Source organism: Sceloporus undulatus, chromosome 8 (assembly GCF_019175285.1).
Source record: "Sceloporus undulatus isolate JIND9_A2432 ecotype Alabama chromosome 8, SceUnd_v1.1, whole genome shotgun sequence".
Taxonomy (NCBI): domain Eukaryota; kingdom Metazoa; phylum Chordata; class Lepidosauria; order Squamata; family Phrynosomatidae; genus Sceloporus; species Sceloporus undulatus.
In genome coordinates, this window is record NC_056529.1 from 9,414,989 (window position 1) to 9,439,448 (window position 24,460).

General features: G+C 42.9%; 1 protein-coding gene across 4 annotated transcripts in view; it reads right to left on the reverse strand.

The window, feature by feature from the left end:
• RIPOR1 (RHO family interacting cell polarization regulator 1) overlaps positions 1-24,460 on the reverse strand; it is an 82,352-nt gene that overhangs the window by 56,053 nt on the left and 1,839 nt on the right. For 3 of the 4 annotated variants that reach the window (XM_042437642.1, XM_042437641.1, XM_042437643.1), the window contains exon 1: positions 4,924-5,008. The exons of the other annotated variant lie outside the window; for it this stretch is intronic. The gene's annotated coding sequence lies outside the window, so the exon portion shown is untranslated. Of the gene's footprint in view, positions 1-4,923; positions 5,009-24,460 lie in introns of those variants that run through there. 4 annotated transcript variants of the gene reach the window in all.

Genomic DNA, 24,460 nt, shown 5'->3' on the forward strand with positions numbered 1-24,460 from the left:
CCAGTGTGAGACAGACTTATGTCACTTGAGATCGAACTGGTTAACTGTTTTTAACTGGTTAACTGGAAATAGACATTTGCTCAGGCAAAGCAACTCTCGGCATCCCCCACAGCTGTCTTCTTGGCAGGCAGGCATGTAAGGAAGAATCCAATTGAGGAACAAAGCAAGGTCTATCCTTTTAATTCCTCCCACAATCAGAAACAGCACAAGAGGAAAAGTGGATCTGAGCACATGCACTGCTCTGTATTTAGATCTCCCCCCTTCCACCCCTCACTCACAGAAGAGCTTCACAATCTATGATGCATATTAACTTTAAATTGCTACCTATCTCAAAATACTGAATTATGCAATTGGTTTATTAATTGATCAGCCTATTTAAGAACAACAAAATCCATGGAACCTGACAGCAGCTGAAGGGGATTTCTTTGTTAACCCTTTCAAGTTTCGTGAATGGATGGTAGTAGACTGAACTCAGAAGTTTATTTCATGATGCAGCACTGTGTGGATTCTGGCTTGGAAGCCCAGGGTTAACTAGCAGAGCTGGCAGTTAGACCAACTAAATGTAGAATTCTTACAAAAATATACAATGGCAGCAATTGAGCAACAAAAGCCCAATAAGGAGCAAACACTGTTTCCAAATAATGTATATCACACTTGTCCTTTGCATCTTATTTTAGTGTTCAAGCTGTTATCTTATCAGCAAAACTAGTCAAGATGTTTCGGAACATAGCTCAGAATGTTTTGTACGTGTTTAACTTAACTTTAAGTTACCAGCCGCTTACAACATTTTGTATGTTTTCTTCAACAAGATTTTTTTTTCTCATCTATGGTCATTTTTTTTACTTCTCCTCTTCACAGCCCTTATGATAAAGACTTAAGAGGACACATAAACAGTGGAACAGGAGGTCAACAAACTAGCAATACTGTATGGTTTTTACCAATCCACTTATGAGACAAAGACGCATTACAGACCACCCAAAACAGGCGGTCTTGCGCTGCTGCCGGTTGCTGTGTCTGGGAACCGCAGCAGCCAAACCGCGTGGTTTCCAGGCACAGCAAGAAAGAAGCGCCAAAATGGCGCTTCTTTCTGCACCCTGGAAGTGGCGCCGCAAGGCGCAAGACACGCACTCGTGCCGTTACTTCCGCCGCAACGTCCGGATGCTATGCGTCCATGACGTCAAAATGGCGGCACCCATCTGTATAGGGTGCCGCCATTTTGACACACTCGTTACGCGCGAGGGGCAAGGCGTGTCAGGAAGCACCGCCCCTCGCACGTAACGATGGCGCCTCACGGGCCCGTCTGTAACGCGCCAAAGAAACTTTTCCTGTCCTACCTCCATGCGCTCTATTGACACACAACCATGCCCTGGCTTCTTCTGATCCTTAGTGTGTACATGCCTGAGACCAGGATTATTAAGGGTTTCACTGGAAGCACTGCTAAACCAGCTTTGGCTTTGACAAACTCATCTGAAACCTTTGTGTTCACCTCTCTTGGGGAGCCTCAAAATGCATCAGCCCTTTCAAAGCCAAGCAGTGTACGTAAGAATGCTGGAAAGTTATCTCTTTTGGCATCTGCAACACATTATATCAACAAAACGAGTTGTGAGACAACTATAGTCAGGCAAAACATCAAAAGAGGAGTTCAGAGTATGCTGGGATTACGATCAACAACCTCAAACAAAGGAAAGAAAGTGAGACAAAATGTAATCCAAGGGTGTTAGAACACATTTGCTCTGCCCCAAAGCAAATACATTCATTGTAGCCATAATACCATCAAGAATTTTTACAAATTCAACCTAGACAATGAGGAAAAATAAATAGTAAAAGAGTTCTCATACCTGGGATCAAATATTGATCATAGCAGGGACCGCAGTCAAGAGATCATAAGATGATTAAGAATGAGGAGGTCAACTATGAAAGAACTAGAAAAGATCCTAAAATGTATAGGTATACAACTGAGCACAAAAGTTAGAATCGTACATGTCATTGTATTCCCTATTACCCAGTATGGATGCAAGAGCTGGACAGTAAAGAAAGCGGTTAAGAAGAAAATCAATTCATTTGAGATGTGGAGCTGGAGAAGAGTGTTGAGGATTCTGTAGAGAACTGTTCTCTCTAGGAACCTCCAGGTCCTCCAGTTCAACTTTATGGTCAACTTCCAGCAGACCTAGAGATCCCTAGAGAGAACAATTTCATCAAATCTGCAAATAATCAAACCCACAAAAGACAAAGCTGCAAATGTGGAGGGCTGACTGTAAATTTTGTAAAGTGTAAATCCAATGCCTTCTTGGATTTAGAGAATTTGTTGGGAAAATCTGTGTCTTATTTTCTGCAGAGCAAACCTTTGCCAACAGAATGCTCTTTTCCCCCTCCCCACCCTCCATCAACATAATTTTGACAGAAAGGGACAGAAGGTCTTTCTATATTTGAGAGGCTGGGGTCAAATGAAAAAGGTTTTAAATACAACCGCAAGGCGACTGGGAAACCAGAGTTCGAATCCCTGCTCAGCCATGGAAACCCACTGGGTGACCTTGGGCAAATCACATCCTCTCAGCCTCAAGAGAAAGGCAAAGGCAACCCCCCCCCCTCTGAATAAATCTTGGCAAGAAAACCTTTGAATAGGTTCAATTTAGCATTGCCATAAGTCACAAATGACTTGAAGGCACAAAACATCATCATCAAAACTGACTGACGGCTCCTCACAAGTGAGATTGGTAGCTTTTGCATTTGTTTTGGCATACCTGTGACTTCTGTGCCAGAAAGGTGATTTTGTTCCCTACCAAAATTTGCTATAGCTTGACTTTGAAGTGTGACTTCAACAGTATATCTCCAAAATGCAACACTTTCGTTGGTCCCTACACATCCACCACTCACCCACCCCAGCTCTACTGCTCCATAGTTTGGTTCAACCAAATAATCTATTTCCATTCCTTTTACTTCTATTACAGTTGGCCCTCCACCTTCTCTATCTAAGGATCTCTAGGTCCTCCAGTGCAACTCTGCCAGAAGTTGACCATAAAGTTGTGCTGGAGAACCTACAAGTTCCTAGAGAAAACATTTCTCTAGACATTTCTAGGTCCTCCAGCATGATTCTATGATCAGCTTCTGGCAGATGTTGACCACAGAGTTGCACCTGATGACCTGGAGATTCCTAGAAAGGGGTTCTCTCAGGTAAAAATAGTAGTGTTTTTTATTTGAGGGGTTTCCACATTTACAGAGGTCCTTCATCCCTAACCCCAGTGAACATGGGGGTCCACTGTATACACAAACACAGACAACACTCTTTGAACCAGATAATCCTACTACACTCTGGAAACTACACCATCTACAAACACAGCAAAATGGAAAGGGTAGTGAGGTAGACTGCACCACTTTACAATAGAGATAGGATGTGTCATTTCTAAATGCTGCCCAGTCTTTTTTTGGGGGGGGGGGGGGGGAGATCCTTCTTGTAAGCAAAAAAAGAAAAAGAAAGAAAGAAAAGGTAGTGTCATAGGAAATGCTATTCGACTAGTTCTCTCCTCGTAGTTCCTATTTTATTTATTCCAGAAACATGGGTCTAGTCCATGCTGCCACCTCAGAGTGCCATAACCTTGCTCTGCTGTACCCCAGGCCTGACTCAACAGCCACTGGACTCAACAGAGGGAAGCCATGTTCATCTTAATATATGGTTTAATGTGACATATATGAGCCTTAGGTTCAAGTTAGCGTGTTTGAAACAAACCAGTTAGAACTAATCACAGTTTGTCGGCTTGTAGACTGTAACAAGCTGTGGTTAAGCAAAAAGAAAAAAAAGGGGGGGTGTTCAATGCTTAACTGCAGAAACACCAGAAAGAGCAGCATATAAGCCTGAGGGACTCCTAAACACATCCATAACAAAATATGTATGACATGTGAACATGGCTACACTCTTTAACCAGGACTGAGGGTTAAATCCCGCCAGGCCACCATGGAACTCAATAAAGGGAAGTCTCTTGGTAAACAACCGTATGTCATCTTAAAACCCTTCTCTAAAGACTACTGAGAAAAGAAAATGGAATGGCTTCATGTACACCACCCTGAGTTCACTGCCCTGAAGAAGAGAGAAAAAAGTAATTTCCAAAAACAAAAATAAAAATTTAGGAACAGTCACATTGGTTCAAAAAACCACGTCTCCCACGGACATGTCATAGGGAAAACAGAAAAAACTTTGTCATGCCAATTTTCTGCCACAACAGCAAGTAAGAAAAAACGGGGAAGTCTACGTGAGCCAAGGCATATTCAACCTGTTAGTAAAATAATACTGAAAACTGTACTGCCTTTTAGTGAAACATAAATCATGTTCACCAGCTAGTGCAGACAACGACCTGGGAAGAAAGGAATGCTATTTTTAATAAAAATCCCACTGGTTGCAAAACTGGATTTAAAACATAAACCAAGGTTCTTTGCCTCCTGTGGAAAACTAGCCACAGGAGCATGTGCAAGCACAAAGCCCTAGAAGACAACAAACACAAAGGAAAATTGACTGTGTCCCTGGCTAGCAAAAACCCAGGAAGAACTCGCTCCCTCCTGCCAGAGCCATCAGGAGCACAACAAAGCCTTTCACTCAGCAGCAGTCCAGAGTCTCACAAAAGGGAAACCCTTGGCCACTTCTTCCCATGACTATATAGCTAGCAGGGCTCTAGGAACTGCTTCTTTGGGGTCCCAGATGTAAGCATCCTTCCCTTGCGCCTAGTTGGAAACGGCATCTCAATCCGCCCTGTTCCAAGCTTTATTTTTATGGATATACATGTGTGTTTGTGTATACACACACACACACATCTCTTTTGCCTGATATGAAAGCAGAGCAGAGGATGCAAAGAACTCTGCGATCCCAGAACTGCCTGCCACACTCTTTTTAGGTTTCAGCAATCAGAACTGTTCACAGAGCCCCTGGGGACTTACATGTCCAGGCGCCTGTGCAGAACAAGCAGGGAGAGAAAATGTGTCCGGCTTGCGGTGTTTCCTTTGTTCCACTCCCTGGACAGAGCAAAAACACTGAAGTCTTCAAGGCGCTTGCTCTGGAGCGCCCACCCTCCCTCTTTTGCCCTTGCCATGGAAACCATCTGAAGCCATGTGATTGAGACAGGAAACTAAGGGGAAGTGCCTCCTTCCCACATCCCTCCCCATCCATCTTCATGGGAAGGAGACGAGGGGAGGGCCTGTGCCCATGTTGTGACAGCTCCAATGGTATAACAATAGAAGGCTGCAGTAAGGTGGGTCCCCATCTCACACAAAGGCAGGCAGGGCTCCTAACCATCCACTGGGCAAACTGTCCTTTCAGCTGTGGCAATCTGACACCCCACGTTGCGTCTCTCTGGAAAACAATGCAAGAGAAATCTGGGCACATTAGTGAGGCCCACAAGTTTGTTTGGCACCAGTGTGGCCAAGTTTTCTTTTGGAGATTTGTCAGATGGACCATTCTCGATGGATGGTTGAGGTGCTGCCATCTCAAATTGAACCCAGGGGTGGTGGCGGTGGTGGGGCCTCTCAACTACAGCATGTAACTTGGCTTACTTCCTTTTGAAACATTCAATCTAATAGGAACTAATAGGAATTCTTGGTAAATTCAGTGTTAGTATTTTACTTTTGTATTGATTGTAAATTGTACTAAGTGTCTTTTAAGGTTGTAATCCCGCCTCGATCCATGGGAGAAATAAACAGAAATAAACTATATTATTATTATTATTATTATTATTATTTCTCAGCAGTGCACCTATTGTGTGTTTAGTGTATGCAGAGATCTGGGGCAGGCACCAGGGCCATGCAGGGTTAATGGGTGCTATCTAATGGGTGCCATTAGATATATTTATATCCTATCTTTCATCCATGGAGCTCAAGGCCACGTACTAACCTTCTGCACATTGCCCTAACAACCCTATAAGGTAGATCAGGCATAGCAAGAGAATAACTGACCCAATAAATGTTTTCTCACACACATGAAACTAAACTACAGTGCTATATAAATAAAGCATAATAATAATAATAATAATAATAATAATAATAATGAACCACCTAACTTTTGAGATCTTTTCATTGGTTACCTATCCGTTTGTGGATTGAGGACAAACTGCTTGTTTTAACTTTGAAAGCCATACATGACCTAGATCCCTCCTATCTTTCAGGTGTAGTGGTCTAAGCATTCCTTTAAAAGAAGGGCCATTCTGATTCACTAAAAGCTTAAACTTCTATACAGCCAACAATAATAAAGGTCTAGCAAAGAAGCAGAAGGCAGCTATATAATCCCCCCCCCACCTCAGTTTCTTGCTTTCTTACGAAAGATCCTCAGCAAAGGTTTGGGGCGGCCGAACAGACACACCATGGAGGCAGCATGACTAAGGCTCAGGATAATCATTCCCAATGTTGCCATGAGTCACTACGACTTGGTCATTCTTCCCATTCCCTAAGTGTCTGCCTCTCCCTTGTGAGGTACTCCCAGACTAGCTGTTTTCTCTAGAATTGACACAATGTATCCAGCCAGATTTCCTTTCCCCCTCTAACTACTGCCTCCCCTGCCTGCTTTTTGTAATACTTTGTCAGATGAAGAGATGTGGAAATCTGTTGCACATTCATTCTAACCTATGGGTTCACCCAGTAATGGTATTACACCAGTAGGAACTTTGGGATACATTTACAGTCGGCTCTCCACATTCTCAGGGGTTAGGGGAACAAGACTCCCGCGGATGTGGAAAACCCACAAATAAGGTGAGCCCTTCCCACTTCCCCTCTGAGTGTTTATAAAGCAGACTGTCACTACAGACATATCAAGTGAGAGCAACATTGGAAACTAGGATTTGTGAAGTAAAAGAGGAACCTTTTTGGAGTATTATCCACAGTTTTGATATAGTAAAAAAAAGGCAACTACAGATTTGAGAACCAGAAATAACTGCATTCTGGATATCAGCTTAAGACCCATGTATACCAGGAGGCTCTGGAGTAATGCTACATGCAGGATGCAATAAAGGATTGGTGACGGGTCCCTCTCACCTTGCTACACACACACATGCACAACTCATTTCACTATTCCACTCAAGAAAAGATGGGGAGCATGAGGCTCTCCAGCTATTACTGGATTGCAACGCTCATCGTCTGTCTTTCATAGTTAGCTGGCACAGGCTGGTGAGAGTTGCAATCCACCAACAGCTTCACATTCTCCAATTTGTGTGGGAGTACCCAATATTCAAGAAAGTTAGCCTGGTTCCTATTCCCTGCGAAGCATTCTCCAGGCTGGGTCAATGTTGTGGGAAAGGACAGTTTTCTCATTTATCACATTGACCTATCTTTAAGGGCACACAAAGGAGAGAAAAATCAATAAGAACAATTGGCACAGCAAACACTTTCCAATTTACCTTATGCAGAGCTTGGCTGAGTAATGATAATACAGTACCATTATTTAAAAATGAGCTTCTGTGCAAAGCTGTTCTCAGTCCAAGAACACGGGCTACTTCACTGCAGGGTGAAAGTATTTTGAGTGTGTATGGTCTCCCCTTCCTCTCTTTTCCAAGAGACTTGGAGGAACAAGTAAATGTACCCAGGAAAAAGATCAGTTCAACAACCTGCACAAAGGCTGCATCTACACTGAAGAAATTACACTGCTTTAACTGCCATGATTTGTAGTTTGTTGTTGTAGAATTCCACAGCATTGAGCCATGGAAGTTAAAGCAGTGTCACGATTGCATTATTTCTGTAGTGCAGATGTAACCAAAGTTGAGTAAGTAATAACAGAATGATAAAGACCAATGTGGTACAGTGGCTAGACAGGACTGGGACTGGGGAGACCCAAATTCACTAAATGAATTTGGCCAATCACTGTCTGTCAGTCTGAACTACCTCACAGGGTTGTTGCGAAGACACGGTAAAGAGGACCAGAGCCACGCACACCCCTTCAGCTTTTTAAGAGGGAGACATAAATGCAACAAAAAACTACTTATTGAATAAGAGAAGAATCCAATTCTTATGATACATCTCTCCTCTGTACAGGACCAATGCTAATTTCTTTCTTTTCAATCTGAAACATATGCAAAATTAAATTGAAAGTTTGAGCAGTCTACTGCCTAAATCTTTGGCTAAGTTTTGGCTGAACATATTTCTGGAGGAGGCTATAGTGTGCCCACTGTTCCTGTGAATAGACGGTGGCAGCTGGAGTCTGTGGGCATCAGTACAGCATTACTGAAGCTGCTCCCTTTTTGCAATTAGCAGCTCTCTTCAAATATGAGGATATGTAAAGGATTCAAGAACATAGCTATTTTGATCCAGCGCTACACTTGATCAGAAGGAAAAACTTATCTTTGGTGTGGCTTAATCATCCTACTAAAATAAGCATATAAAGTTCAGTAATAGAGCACAGGCTTTGCATGCAGGAAGTCTTAGGTCCAAAACACAATGCACAAATAATCCAGTACTGTACTGTACCACATATGAACAGGGCCAGACCCCTCCAGAGCTGTCAACTCTTGCTGGATAAACATTAACTCTGCAGAGGCCTGTCTGTCCTGGAGAGCACAGGCCGTTCCAGGCTTCCTGGAACTTTCTCAACACAATCCTCCCAACTGAACACAGCTGAGATGCTCCAAAGCAATCATATGCAACAAGCACCCAGGAAATAGGAATGGAGGGGGGAGCATGTGCGTCAATGTATATGTACTTTCCATTTTGTGTTCAATTAGTGCAAATGGAGTTTCATATGAAATTCACCCCAGACAATTACCAACTAGTACTTTGACTCTGTCTGAAAAAGCTTTGAACCAAGATCATAGAAACCTTAAGCCAGAGCTGGATAAAGTGTGGTCTGTGGGCCACATCACACCCCCAGCCCACAGAGCTGTTTTGTGGCCTCCAGCACCCCCAGGTTTTTTTTTTTTTTTGGCATAATTCTTTTTCATTCCCCCCAGAATGCCCCCAAATGTAGTCTAGGCTGTGCAGAACATTTCCACCATGTCTGGAGGACTCCACAGCCCCGCAAAGGTTAAAACATTTTTTACAAATTTGTTCAAAAGAATCTTTTTTGCCCTGAAATGATACAAAATGTCCACTAGAGGCCATGGTGCATTTCCACAACATTGTGAAAACCCTGTGGGCCAATTTAGGCCTAATGATGGGATAGTTCCCTCGTCACGTTGGGATGCAGCCTCCATTCGTGGCACAAATCCGAGGACTGGCTGAGTTGGTCTACCAGGTCGTTCTCTTCGCCTGGTAGATGAATTGCTTGCAGAATGATGTGCCATGCAATGCACCACTCCCAGACTCAAAGAGTGAGGTTGAGCAGCGTTTGGGACCTTGGGCCACCTTGTTTGTTGAGATAATACATGACTGTGGTGTTGTCCATGAGCAGCAGCACTGTTCAGTTTCGAAGCAGGGACTCGAAGGTAGACTCTGTTATAGTTTACAAGGATTTTCACTTTTTTGCAAGGGGATCCTTGGATTTGGTGGCCTTGAAAGTAAGTCAACGCCCGGGTTTGGTTCAACATTTTGTCGACACAGCTTCATCAGATTCGGGTTGACGCTTTGTTGATGAGGGCTCATGGCTTGACGTCAAGGGATTCAGGTGAGCAGTATCATCCTGATGGCCTGATTCCGTTATTGATGGTCTTTTGCGAGACAATGACGGTGGAGGCACCAAGACCATAGCAGTCAGAAGCACATGAGATTTCAAGTCCATTCGTATAACAAAGACTGAAGGCAGGAGAGCTGATTTTTCCTGGCCTGAGAGGTAAAGGCTCTGCAATGGGCACAAGTCTGCATATTATGAACCTCACCCAGGCAGAGCAAATAACGGGGGCGTTTATCTTGCCATGGGATTTTTGCCCCACACTCATCACATCGCTTAAAAGACATGGATTGGGAGGCCAAATTTAATGAAGATGTAGGTGTAAGGAACAATCCAAGGTCAAGTCCGGGAAATCAAACAACGTCCACATCACAAAGCAGAGAGTAATCAAGATCAAGTCAAGTCCAAAGCCACACTATGCCAATGCCAAAACCAAGTAGAAAAGCCGACATCTAAAATCTGTATCCAAGCCAAGTAACTGTTATAAATCGAATTGAAGAGCAATTCTAAAAATGTTCCTTTGTTGCTGCTAGTGCAGTGGACAAAAAGGAACTGAGAGAAAAGAACAGGAATGCTAGGGTTATATATAGATTGGGTGGGACTACCACCAAAAAGTCTTCCCTAGTTATTTATTCTGCGCAGGTGCAGGCAAACCCATTTGTGTGATTCATAGAGACCACGACAAAGAACTGCAGTTCAGGGGTGACTGGCTCGAGCTCTCTAGCAGAGAATTCTAAATGCTATAAACTACAAATATCAGAATTCCAGATTATGGAGCCATGACAGTTAAAGTGACATCAAACTGCTATAAGTGTGTGAATGAATACATTCCAACCAGATAATCAAGGAGCAACATCGCAATGCAAAGTGGCTCTTAATAACCTCCAGCTTCTTCTCATGGCAGATGCCTGGAATGCAGACTCAGAAGGAAGTCATGTGGTCAGGAAAGATGTCATGGAACAAAATCCACACATTTTAAAAAAATGGGAGAAGTTTCCAACAACGCAGCAGGTTCAGAAAGAAGTAGGAAGTTCCTACTGAACTCAGTAGGGCTGCCTTGTGGACAGAGAGGTTTTTGAATTAAACTGTACTGACTGTTGTGTCTATCACACTGGTAGGGACAAGGCTTGGAGGATGGGTGCTTGCCCTGCCTCCTCCTCTCCAGTCCCACTGTCCCTTCAAGAGACAGCCAGGCAGTGGAAAATACCATATTGACCTGTGTATAAGTCAGCCCAGGTTTTTTGGGGTCAATTTTTCAACAAACTTTTTTCAACTTATTTGTGAGTTTATACGGTAAGTTCCCACATTTGGCATAGCAAGAAAGAAGTAAGACAAGAGATACAGACTCTCATGGAGTTCATTTACAAACCTTGCCCCTTGCTGTGTGCACACATTCCTGTAGCAAGCCCAGTACTAGGAGTCATGTAAACTTTCCAGACAACAGAACGAACTTGAGAAAATCTATCCACAGCTGCTGCTGCTGCTATTGCTATTTCTCTCTCTCTCTCTCTCTCTGATAGGTGAGAGATAGCCATATAAACACCAGTCTACCTTAGCAGCCACACTTTAATTCCAAGTAACACTTGGAGAACAATAGCCCCAAATAAGTTCATAAACCAAGTTTTAGAACAAGCTGTGATGCAATCTTGCCCTTCTGCCTCCATCTCCCATCTCTATAATGCATATTAAATCTAGCTCTAAGGCTGCAGAAATCCTGAACCGCTGAGAAAGGAATAAGCCCTGTTGAAGTTAGCAGTACTGAATTCTGAGTAAATATGCTTAGGAATTAGGCTGCACTGGCTCTTGTTTGCCTTTAAGTATTTCTGTTTGAAGTCATTAATAAGCTTAGCACAGCATGTCACATATAGAGTTGTTCAGTTACATTGCAATAAAAGATTGAAGTTAGAACATTAAAGGTGAAGGACTTAAGAAATATATTATTGCAACGTATACTTCTGGGTGGAATACTTCTGGGTGGAATACATTCTTGGGACTGGAATACACACTTGAGATGAGGAAAAGGTGACCCTCCACATTTTGCTGGTCTGCAGTTCCATGATCCTACTTCTCTGACCTTGTTAGTTAGGAATGATGAGAGATGCAGTCCAACCATGTCCAGAGGAGCAGACATGCCTCACTCTTGTATTATTATATGTGGGCGCACCATATGTGGCTTCCGGTTTACGCAGAAGCCGCGCTGCAATCTACTGAATGACATGCACACCCGTGACGCACATGCACCGCCACAAGCACGAGTTTGAGCTTTTGCAGTATTTGCCTTATGTGGGGGGATCCAGAACAGATCCCTGCATAAGGCAAGGCTCCACTGTAGATTAAAGCCATTAGTAAACTTTTGTTTGAATTTCAAGATACTTGTGTTGTTTTTGAATCAGCCTCAGTTCTTAGGGAAGCATAGGGGCGAATCAGACTGCTCCCTTGCACTGCCATCCAAGTGGCTTAATAGTGTAGCGTTTTGAAGTCCCATGCTCTGAAGCCACTTGGAAGCCGGCTTCTAGCTGCTTAGTTGCCCACAAGCAGGCCAGCTTCTGGTGTCTTGGGGGCATGGCGGTTACATGCTGCAAGCCCCAAACATGCAGGGAAGCTGCTGTGGGGCCATGGAAGAGCCTCTAAAGGCATCTTTTCCATGGTCAAAAAAGGTGTGTTCAAAACTGTTACTTTTTGGGTCTGCACCACAGCAGATTGGGGTCAAAGCGTGTGGATGCCATGGCCCCAATGTGGCTTTGTCAGGGGTGACTTCAAGCCATCCCTTCAGGGCAGTCTGTTTCACCCCAGTTAGATAAAGACACATTTCTGCTACTCTGTTGATTTAAAACTAGACCCTAACAGGTTTGGCTGTGACATATTTGGTACCATGTTTAAATATTTTTGTTTCCTTCAGAAACGCTGAAGCCTTAGGAAACTTAAATAATAACCCGACAGTTACCATATTTTGCACCCATGTATATTTCTCTGAACTCCTTGAAGGACAGTTGGGGGGGGGGGAGAGGAGAATATAATAGCAAACATTATTATTCACATCATCCATTGACAAAGGGGTGGATGTCAAAGCCACGTTTGGATAAGGAGTTTAACAAGCCTTAATGCTGGTTAGTAAAGGGAGAGTTAAACTGAACAGGACACAGGAGCATACACTTCACGTCACAGAAGAGTGTGCCACCCATTACTGAACAGCTCGCACCAGAAACTATTATGAGCACAAGGCCCATTCTGCCCCTTCCTCTCTAGAATAAAAGCCACTTCCTCTCTAGAAAGGAGAAGTGAACTCTGGGATAACCCCATATGACTTCACTGAACACAATCCATCTTGTGAAGAAATGCATACTGGTTAGGGAGTACACAAACAGTGCAAAGTCAACATGTATTCTCTTCATTTCAAACCACCACACTTTCTCCTGAATTCCCATCATGTAAATATTTAGTACTCATTCTTTGTAAAAACAAACACAGGATAAACTACAAACTAGTCTCTGTTACTATCTCCATATATGATCTTAATTATACTGCAGTGATTTTTGTTTTACCTGCTTTAATATGCAAACTGCCTTGAGAAGTTTAACCCTGAAAGGTAGGATATAAGTCAGGATAACAAATCGAAACAAAAATGGAAAAGAAAAACAGTCTCAGATGCTGGAACCTAGAAGGGAAGGAACTGCTTGCCCCTTCTTACCCAGCCAGACATTTTCCCAAAGTAAGCAGTCCTTTCCTTGCACCATTCCAAAGTTAATAGAAGAAGAATAAAAGGAGAGAGGAAAGAAACAGCCTCAGCAGCATGAGTTTTGGGGCTGGGAAGGCAAGTGGCAGGTAGCAGAAGGCTTTCATCTGAAAATTACACCCTGCTAAAATCCTCGGCTGTGAAACCCACACTGCAAATTACACAAATAGTGTAATGGACTGCAGACGGTAGTGGCCAGGCAAATCACAGCCAATTGAGAACCAGAGAGAGAGCACTCAAGAACTGGAAATGTAATCGGGCATTTTGCAGGGAAAGGCTATTCAGCCATGAAATGAGAAAGGAAAAAAAAAAACACTAAGGTTACCTGGTATTACTAAGGCACTGACTGCCTACAACAAACAGACCAGAAAAATGGGTGCAAAGGGGGGTGGGAAACATCACTGTGCCAGTAGTTCACATTCCCTAGCACATGTGCACGCCTCTTCTTTCACATTCCAGAACCTACATTCACATGCTGGCTATCATTACCCACAACCCCAGCTCTGCAAAGCCTTTCAGTTCTTCTTGCTGTGACAATGTCAATGCCCGCTTGGTAACTTTTTGCTACTAGGACGGGCTCCTGCCCTCTCTCCCCTACACAGCACAGCTATAAAAGGACACACTGCATCGCCACATCTATAAACATCATAAATGCATAGAGCCGGTAGAAAGTGGAGGGACCACTGTACTAAAAAACACCTGCTGAAATTCCCTCTTGTGTGTGTGGATGTGACTTCAAGTCCTCTGCCGACTTATGGTGGCCACCCTGGGAATTTAGTGAGGGTTTCTTAGGCCAGGAATCCTCAGAGGTGGTTTTGAAAGAGAGCCTGCAGCATCTATACAGCCATCACAAGGACAAGAGCCTTCTCCAGTTGTCATGCTGGCAACCCCAGTTTCCAACTGGGAGATAGAGAGAGAAAGAGAGACAGAGACAGGGAGAGTACTCCTCCTCCATTGAGCCGTCTGAAAGGTGAACTGGGACTGCACCCACACTACAGAAATAATCCAGTTTGACACAACTTTAACTTCCGTGCTGCGGGATTTTGGGAACGGCAGTCCAATCTAGAACATCAAAAGTGGCACATACAGTGGGCCCATGTTATCTGTGGGGGTTTGGTTCCAGGATCTCCTGTGGATAATAAAATCCATGGATGCTCAAGTCTCATTAAATAGAATGGCAGAGTAAAATGGTGTCCCTTATATAAAATGGAAAAATCAAGGTTTGCTATTTGGAATTTATCCTTTTTTAAAAAAGGATTTCCAAGCCGTGGATGCTTGAATCCATAGATAAAAAGTCTGTGGATAAGGAGGGCTGACTATATTCTGTGATTCTTTCTTTAGTCACTGTAGTCTTTCTATACGCATCACATTTCAAACACAATTCAGCTTCCTACGTTAAGAATAAAACCTCCCTACTTTCGGGGTCAAAAATGCTCATCCCAGTTTCTCGTTCCCATCAACTTACATGCATTATATATTCAGTCTTGTTTCCAAAATAGCACTTTATCTTGTTCCTTATCACAGACACACTGTGTTCAGCACAACAGTTTGTTTTCAGTTTTTGTTGTGACTTTATGGTAGAAGACAATAAGTTTGGGAATGACAAGTTTGGTCCAAAAAACACACTGCAGAAACAGAATTCAAAGCTATAGCCATGTTAGTCTTTAGGGTCAGTATTTAGAGAGATCTAGCAGCAACAGAAAGAAAGAAGTTGGCAACAGGAGCTTTTATAGAGTTCAGTGTACTTTCTCAGATGCACTGCAGAAATAATCTAGTTTGAGACCACTTTTACTGCCCTGGCTCAATGCTAGGGACTCCTGGGAACTGTAGTTCTGTGAGACATTTAGCCTTCTCTCTCAGAGAGCTTTGGCACCACAATAAACTACAATTCCCAGGATTCCCTAGCACTGAGCCAGGGCAGTTAAAACGGTCTCAAACTGGATTATTCCTGCAGTCTGATTTGGGACCACTAAAGCTGCCATTCCTAGGATTCTATAGCATGGAAGCAGGACAGTAAAAGCGGTCTCAAACTGGATTATTCTTGCAGTGTGTTCAGGACCACTGAAACTGCCATTCCTAGGTTTCCCTTAGCATGGAGCCAGGGCAGTTAAAGCGGTCTCAACCCGGATTATTCCTGCAGTGTGTTCAGGACTATTCCCAGAATTCCACAGCATGGAGAGCCAAGGCAGTTAAAAACGGTGTCAAACCCAGATTGTTTCCCAAATTGTGCAGGTTAGCCTGGGCTGCATCCAGGCTGGAGAAATAACCCGGTTTGGCCCCGCTTTAACTTTGTTGTCTGGCTCAAGGCTATGGAATTCTGGGCCCCACAACAAACTCCAACTCCCAGAATTCCATAGCCTTGTGTAAGAAAAGAATTAAAGCGGGACCAAACCGGGTTAATTCTCCAGTCTGGATGCAACAATGAGGCCACTTTGGGGGCACCTTCAGCCTTTCAGCCCCCCCAAAAAGAGCGAGGAAAGGGGTGTCTCTGTCCCCCATTTTCCAGAAGCTGGTCCCTCAAAATGGAGGGGAAGAGAATGGCGCTGAGGAAACCCCAGAGAGACACCCACAAGAAGCCCAAAGAGCCCCGGGACTTACATGTCGCCCACCAAGGCCGCCCTCCTCCTCCTCCTTCTCCGGGCAAAAGCAGAGGGAAAAGAGGAGGAGGAGGAGAAGGAGGGAGGGAAGGAAGGAAGGGAGGGGGCAGAGCTGGGCTGGGATTAATAAGGCCGCCCTTCCTTCTCCCTCTATTTGGGAGGGGACTGACTGACTGACTGGGCGGCCTCCAGCGCCCCAGGCTTCCCTTTTAGGAGGCAGACACGCGTTAGCAGCAGCCCTTTCAGACGTTGCCTGTGTAGGCCTCTTCAGAACAAGGCTGGGTTCAGGGGGAAAAGAGATCTTTGAGACTCATTGAAAGAAAGAAGTTGGCAGCAGGGGCTTTCACAGACTTAGGTGTACTTCTTCAGATGCTTTTGGATAGAATAATAATAATAATAATATAGAGAGAGATCTTGTAGCCCCTTTGAGGCTCACTGAAAGAAAGAGGTTGGCAGCATGAGCTTTCCTAGACTGAAGTCTACTTCCTCAGATGCATTTGGATATAATGATGATGATGATGATGATGATGATGATAATCTTGTAGCCCCTTTGAGAGTCATTGAAAGAAAGAAATTGGCAGCAGAAGCTTTTGTAGCCTTCAGTCTACTTCCTCAAATGCATCTGGATATAATAATAACAACAACAATAACAGAGATCTTGTAGCATATTTGAGACTCGCTAAAAGGAGGAAGCTGGCAGCAGGAGCTTTCCCAGACTAAAGTCTACTTCTTTAGATGCATTTGGGTATAATAATAATAATAATAATAATAATAATAATAATAATAATGGAGAGATCTTGTAGCCCCTTTGAGATTCACTAATAACAATAATAACTGTAGAGACCTTTTATCACCTTTGAGACTCATTGAAGTTGGCAGCTGGAGCCTTCCTAGACCTCAGTCAACTTCCTCAGATGCATTTCCATAAACAGTCGCCCCTCCAAGTCTGCAGACTTGAAATCCACGGACTTGAAAATCCGCAGAGAGGCAACCGCCATTAAGCTCAATGGAGAGTAGAAACAACTCTCCCGGGAACAGGTGTTCCAGCAATCCCTCCCAGTATTTCCTATCCACATTCTCCCACACATCTTGCCTTTACTTATTTTTGTCTTGGCTATAGCTGTGATTTCAAGTGATTTATGATACTTTTGATTTATCAAAACTGATAAGTACATTTACAAATTACTTAAAGTGGGCAGGGGATTTTTTTTGCTCTTCTTTGGTTCTTTCATGGACTTATCAGAACCCAGTTAAAAACTGGCTGCTGGATTTTTCTTTAAAGCTTATCTAGAGACTTCATCGTTTAGAGACTTTTGCATTTTCTAATAACATGTGAATTGTTGTTTAGAGCTTATAATGAAGTTGCCTCCCTCACACATCGCACAGCGACAGACAGTTTACCACAATTTCCTTCTCATCCATCAAGCTTTTAGGGTGAGCACAAACATTTATCCCTGCCAGAATTTTGTAAGCTTTTCTTCTCCTTTACATCCTTTGTTACATGCCCCTAAGTTTTACTATCGACTTATCCATGGGCCATATCAAAAACCTATACCAAAACCTGCCCTCGCCTTATACATGAGGCTGTCTTATAGTATTTGGTATTTGCGTTTGGTATTTGGTACATGGTATTTGAGTTTTGTTTCACTCTCTTAGGATGGAAAATGTGGAGGCTGTTTGCTAGTAGTTCACTCCTCTCAGAGAATAAATTCCTTCTCTCTAGAAAGGAGGAGTTTCTCTGCCTCCACAATCCAGTGTTTCTTCTTTTTCTGTTTTGTCCTCTGAGTCCTCCAACCCTTTTATTAACCATTCCCATTCCTCCAACAACTGAATGAGTCATGCTCCCTTTCTTGCTCTCCTTTGACATTTTTCTTTCTTTTAATTCTCAGCAGGCAACCATTGGACAAGAAGTTTACACATCTATTAAATAAGGTTTCAAAAAGACCTTGGCCCCATACAGACAGGCCAAAAGAAAGCTGCATCGGGCCACTTTGGAGGTACAGTATGCTGTTTAAGTGCTGCATGCGTCTTAAGAGTCCAGAAGCCGCACCAAAGCCACAACCCATTGTGCCTTTTAAGAGCTAGCAGTGTTCGTCACCCCATCAGTCTCAGCACTGAGAATGCTAGGGATCTGCCAACCTTTAACTCTGCATAGTGGAAATAACTACTTTGCAATGTAATGACTGTACCCCTCTATGCAACTAGTGGCTCTTCCAGTTCCCTAGAACAATGCTATACAAAGGGATGGTCCATGGAGCAGTGCTAGTCCACAAGCCACTGGCTGCCAGTCCCTGATGAATTTACAGGAAAGCAAGAAAAAGTGGTAGTTAATGGGCACAAAGATGGTACCAGTCCCCGGCAGAGTAGGAAAAAAAATAAATTGCCAGTGCCCTACTTCAAAAGCCTGGGAAACACCAGAGTCCCACAGTTTCTAACAGTGATCTTGGCATGGTGAAGATAGTATCCACAGGTCCAAAAATACATGCTCTATGTTGTTGATCTGTATCACCAGACCAGTTCCACTATAACCAAGTATTTTGTAATGCTAACAAGTCTCAAATACTCTTCCAAAACCAAACCGCAAAATATTTTCTATTACAACAAAGACAGTTCACAAATTTTTTAAAAGTATGCAAATTGGAAACTAAACAGGTACTACACATTACAAAAAGATTCACAACAGAGATGAATACTGCACTGGATTCAGAAGTACAGTACAGAGAAACAACAGGCCCATCCCAGCAAATGAGAGGGGGTTCAGGAGGTTGTATATATTGCGTGTCTTGGCTAAGAGAATTGGCTAGGTCAATCCTCCAGGAATGTCTGTTCTTCTTTGAACTTTGTTATAAGCGCCCAGCAGCTGCAGCATTGGGACTGCAGCTGCTCCCCAGGGCAGGGAGCTTCAGGAGCAGCAGGGACACTGGACAGAGATGTTCTATCAATAAACAGGCCCTTGCCAGGAAGGAAGCTGTTGCTAATCCTCCTGTGCTGAAGCCCTGCTAGAATGCAAGATGAGTCTCTCCTGGAAGGTTGCATGGCTTCTGCACATTCAAAAGCATGCTCACTTAATTCTTTTGGCCTAGGGCTTGAGAGAGACTGTGAACTCATGAAGCCCAGTCACAATGGTCAGGCTACACTGGCTGGAAAACATAATCCAAAATGACTTTCCCACGCTCTTATTTAACTCAGCCCCTTTGCTGGCCATACTGTGGTTCTTTCCCAACATCAGAGTGACAGAAGCAGCTGTGCCCAGTGGTTCTGCCGACAGTTGCATAGGCAGTTGGTCCATCATTTTGTCTGAAAGCAGCTTTGTATATCACAGTCTGTGCATGTTCCATGGACAATGCTGCAGGACATACATCTACAGACATGTAGACATCACAGTATTTCTTTACATGTGGGGTATGTGCATATGCAGTGTGCTGTAGTTTAATGCACACTGCCATAAAGTACATGCAGCTATTGAAAAGTTACTTATTTGGATTGTAACTCCCCAAATCTCCCAGGGATTCTGGGGGCCATGTTCCAGCCCCACCAGAATCCCTGGGAGATTTGGGGAGTTACAATCCAAATAAGTAACTTTTCAGCCCCACCACCACAAATTTCTAGGGTTATCAGAGGAAAAACTGGAGTGGGTTCCTGAACCTTTAAAGGTTGTGTAGAAGAGGAAGTTTCAGCAGATGTTGCTTGTACTTGGAAATTCCCTCTTCTACATAGCCCTCTTCTACACAGACATTAAAGGTACAGGTGCCTTCTCCAGCTTTCAGTCTGGAAACCTGATTGTTAGCATCTTTTTAAAAAAAATTAAAAAGGAAATCTGTGTTATTAAATAAATATTTTTGCATGGCATAATTGAGTATGCAAGCATGTACATCACCATAAGGTTGTGCATGTAAGTATCCATACTTTTCTTGTCAAGCATACATTTCTGTACTGAAGGGCGTACGAAGAAACTAGGTCTTGCAAAGCAAAAAGTTTGCAAGCCCAACTCGTTTGCTCTCTGAATGCTGTTGTACAGTTGGGGAAGACTAAAAAACGCAGACCTGCCTTGGCTCACATCACCTGGAGCACTTCAGAGTCCAGCTGGGATGAACTCACTGCTTGTGGAATGTGCTATATGGTAGGCCAAACAGCTTCTAGGAGACACAAAACCTAACGTGTGGATGCCCAGCAGCTTTTGGCATGGACAGCTTAGAAAGAAAAACAAAAGAGATTTATGTCAGCTGGATAACAGCTGGGCAGCTTGCAAGGATAGGAGGCTGAGCAGTCAAGAAGAATGAGACTAAACACCAGGAGCAGAGAACAGGGGCATTGGCTGAGAGATAAACTTTCTCCCCACTGCTTCCTGCAAGTTGGGTTAGTCCCATGAATGAAGTTAATAGGTAGTGCAATCCCTAATAAGGTGGGTCTGGAGTTTCCACCTCTTGGCACAGAAGCTAGAGACTGCACTCTAACAACCAGAGGGCATGGTTATCTGTTTTTGTTTAGTTCAGCAGTTTTTAACCTGGAATCCTCTTGGTTCATCCCAGCTAACATGGACCTGTTTAATCAATTGTTGGATGGGGAGCAAACACTTACGTCAGTCTTATTGATTCAGTGGGTCGACTCTACTTAGAACAAACACACACAACTTAGGCCTCCTCCTCCTGCTGCTGCTCCTCCTGCTGCTGGGTGCCTTCAAGTAGTTTCTGACTCATGGCAACCCTAAGTGCGTTTTCTCTGCAAACTTTGTTCAGAAGAAGTTTGCCATTGCAATCCTCTGAGGATGAGAGAGTATGATTTGCCCAAGGTGGGTTTCCATAGTCAAGTGGGGAATTGAACCCTGGCCTTCAGAGTCTCTCTCTCTCTCTCTCTCTCTCTCTCTATATATATATATATATATATATATATCGGTTTGCATTCATTTTTAGCAAATTTCCATCTATCACCAATGGAGGGAAAAAACCTTTTTGCTGCTTGGCACATTACTAAGCCCAGCGCAAACGCACCCAATCCCCAAGGTCCCATATTTTATATTTCCACTCTGGTCTGTTTCTTCCACTCTACAATGTTATGCTTTGTGCAAATTGGGCTGCTCACAACATGGGAGAGAAATCCATGTGTTCCATCCAGATTCCACGCAGTCTGGCATGGCTTGGGTGGGTTGTTTTAACCATGCCAAAAAGTAAGTTATATATCCCTAGATGAAATACACCCAACCCACTGGGGAAGCTGCTCTGCAGAATTTATTTTCCAATGTAGTCACTTGGAAAGCTGCTGTGATAAAAAGACATCTTCTGCCCAAAGGCAGGAAATTTCACAGCAAAGGGTTAACCCATTTTAGTTACCATTAAGCAAAAATAACAACAACAACAACAACTATTATTATTATTATTATTATTATTATTATTATTCAGTGTATTTACTTTAGAAAGTAGGTATGTTCACCCTGGTGATTGAGAGACATGATTGCACTCTTTAAATATATAAAAGGCTGTCATAGAAAGTGACAGCTGTCCCAGAGGGTAGGAGCAGGTCTAATGGTTTTAAGTAATAGCTTGATAGATTCGACTGAACATTAAAAGCAGTTTCTTAATGCAAAGAGCGGTTCAGCAATGGAACCAGTTACCTAGAGAAGTGATGGGGTCTCTTTCTCTGGATGTCTTCAGAAAAAAAGCTGGTAAGCTGGGGGTGCTCTGGGTAGAGTTAAACAGTTTAGCAGGGATTGGACTATGAGGCCCTTTCCAGGTCTATGATTCTATGTATCAACTACTCATGAAGAAGTCTGGTTTGCTCACAGGTTCTCTTGAATTTTCATGTGGGGAAAATTAAATGTTGAAAGCAAAGACAATCAACATGTGTTCACTTTGATGTACAGGGAAGAGCTCTGGTGAATTTTTAAGAAGTCCTCTTTTGTTAGAGAACTACCACTCATAAACATTTGAATCTCAATATTATTGCAGATGCTGCCACCTGCTGCTTTCCAGCATTGTCTCTCACATTGGAAAAAATGTTATAAAACAGAGAAAACTGAATTCCATCTCATTTTGTTCTTCTAGAAACACAATTCTCACTATCTACTGGTCACTATCTGCATTCGTTTAAGGCACTTACATTTCAAACACAACTTTATTCCATTTGTTATAGTCTTTCAGCAGAAAAGTAGGCACATTAAACAATATAAAAGGCAGATCACAACCTTATCAGAATATAGATCAGATCTAAAATATTCAAATGAATCTAGAAGACTTTAAAACAATGTGTTAAACCCTCAATGTATCTGTTATAGCAAAGCCAACAAGGACTAATAGATTTATTGTTGTAGGAGCTTTGATGAAATGGCATTTGGTCCATGAAAGCTTATACTTCAACAAATATGTTAGGTTTTAAAGGGCTACAACATGGTCAAATGTTTCTGCAACTCCTCAGTTTCTTAGACCAGTAGCACTAGATATGAAGAGTAAATAGCATTAAGTTCATAGCCCATTATTTTTCTGTGGTACAATGTGATACATCCAAAACCACAGTTGGAGATGATATATACAGTGGCTTCCAAGCTAAGTTTTTCAGATGTTGTTGAACTACAACTCCTAGAATCCTTAGGATTTTGTAGTCAATCATTATTTGGGAACCTCAGTTTGTGAACCACAGCATTAGATGATGGCCTATTTGGTTAAAGTGTCTTTTAAAAAGTAGAGTCATTTAGCAGTCCATTGTCATCATATATGATGATACCACAATTCAAAACATGGTGCTGTGTTGTAAGCAGAGAAGAGCATCACAATAAGATGAATGGAGAAAGAAGTAATGAAAGGATCCCCAACATAGGGATGAGGCTTCTGAACAGTGGCCTCACAGATGAGTTCTTTTCCCAGAGAGGTCTGCCAAAATACCCTCTTTCAATTATTACAACCTCTAAATAATTGTATATGTGCTGCCTTTTCATTCTAGAAGACTTTTTATAATTGATGGTTAATTTTTGCAGTATTGCTTGGGACACACTTCTCACTGCCTTTGAGAATTTATTGACTTTAAATGGCTGTTCTTTAAATTTGTTCTTGCAGTTTTATTAATCACTGTATGCTTTGGGGAGAAATATTTTATCAAGAGGGACAGATAAAATCCCTTCCCTACATCACAAATATATTTATGCCTACAGACATATTAGGCTATCATAGGCATCAAAAGGACAAAAAGTGTATCTTCAACTGTAGGCTCAGTCATGGTCTTGATACTGATAACACTAGTTGCATAGATCAGTCTGTTTTCACATAAGAACTGTTTGCTCTGTGGATAGCTACAAACTGAATTATTAATTCAGGCATAGTTTTTCAACCAGTGAGAAGAAGCAAGTATCCAAAACACTAGGTGGGTCATTGAAGCAGGAAGCATTGTTTTTTTGGTGGGTTTTTCAGGCTATGTGGACATACTCTAGAAGAGTTTATTCCTGACGTTTCGCCAGCATCTGTGGCTGGCATTTTTCTCTGAAGACACCAGCCACAGATGCTGGCAAAACATCAGGAATAAACTTCTAGAACATGTCCACATAGCCCTGAAGAACCCACAAAAAACAATGGATGCTGGCCATGAAAGCCTTTGACTTCTCAAAGCAGGAAGCAGATCAGATATTGCGGGTGTGGACAACAGTCAAATGTGACAAACTTCACTCAGTGAATACTGAGATCAAGATGGTGGGAATATTCAGCTGCATTTTCCAGGTGGCTACGGCAAAAGACTAGAACTGTAGTTCTAGTAAAGGGCATAATAGTAAAGGGCCACTGTGATGTACTGTAGTGGTTTGAGAGGACTAGATTCGAATAGACTGGTAAACCAGGAGAAAAGGATTCAAATTCCAGCTCGGCTATAAAACCCTAGTGACTTGGACAAATCACACTGTTTCAGTCACAGAGAAAGGCAAATGCAAAGGTCCTCTGAATAGATCTGGCCAAGAAAACCATATATTGCCATAAATTGGAGCTGACTTAAAGGCGTGTACCCAATTGTAAAGAGGATAAAGTCTGAATTGTAAAAAATTCAGGTTTGAATCTTGCTTATTGCAAGGAGACGGGCAGAATCCTAGCCTTCCAAGTAGGCTCAAGCAAAAGCAAACTGCTGTACCTTTCCTAGCTTCATTAATACTTTTTGTCTGGTTTTTATCTGTGCATTGTTTGAAGGTATGTTTACCTTCTGCAACTTCTTTCTAGTATGTAATTCTGTGCATGTGGGGAATAGAAATGCAGAGGAGTGCATATATTTCTCCTCTCTCTCCCTCTCTGTGCAACTGGGCAGGGCAGAGTTAACGTTTGGGAGAGCAAGGAATTTGTTATTTGATGAGACACTTCCTTTCAGCTAACAATAATAAAACCCCCACAAGGAGGAGGACTGCATGTGGGATCCATGGCAGCAGATAGAGGCTGGGTGACCCAGGCCAAGCTAAAAGGAAGCCTCCACATTATCTGCCATTCCCATTTGGTCTCCTTGGCAGGCTCTCAATCTATAGCGGCTGCAAATTTCAAGATGTGCTTCCTCCCAAACAAGGCCAAATCTCTCCAAGGTCTACTTCTGCTGTGGCAACCATTCTAACAC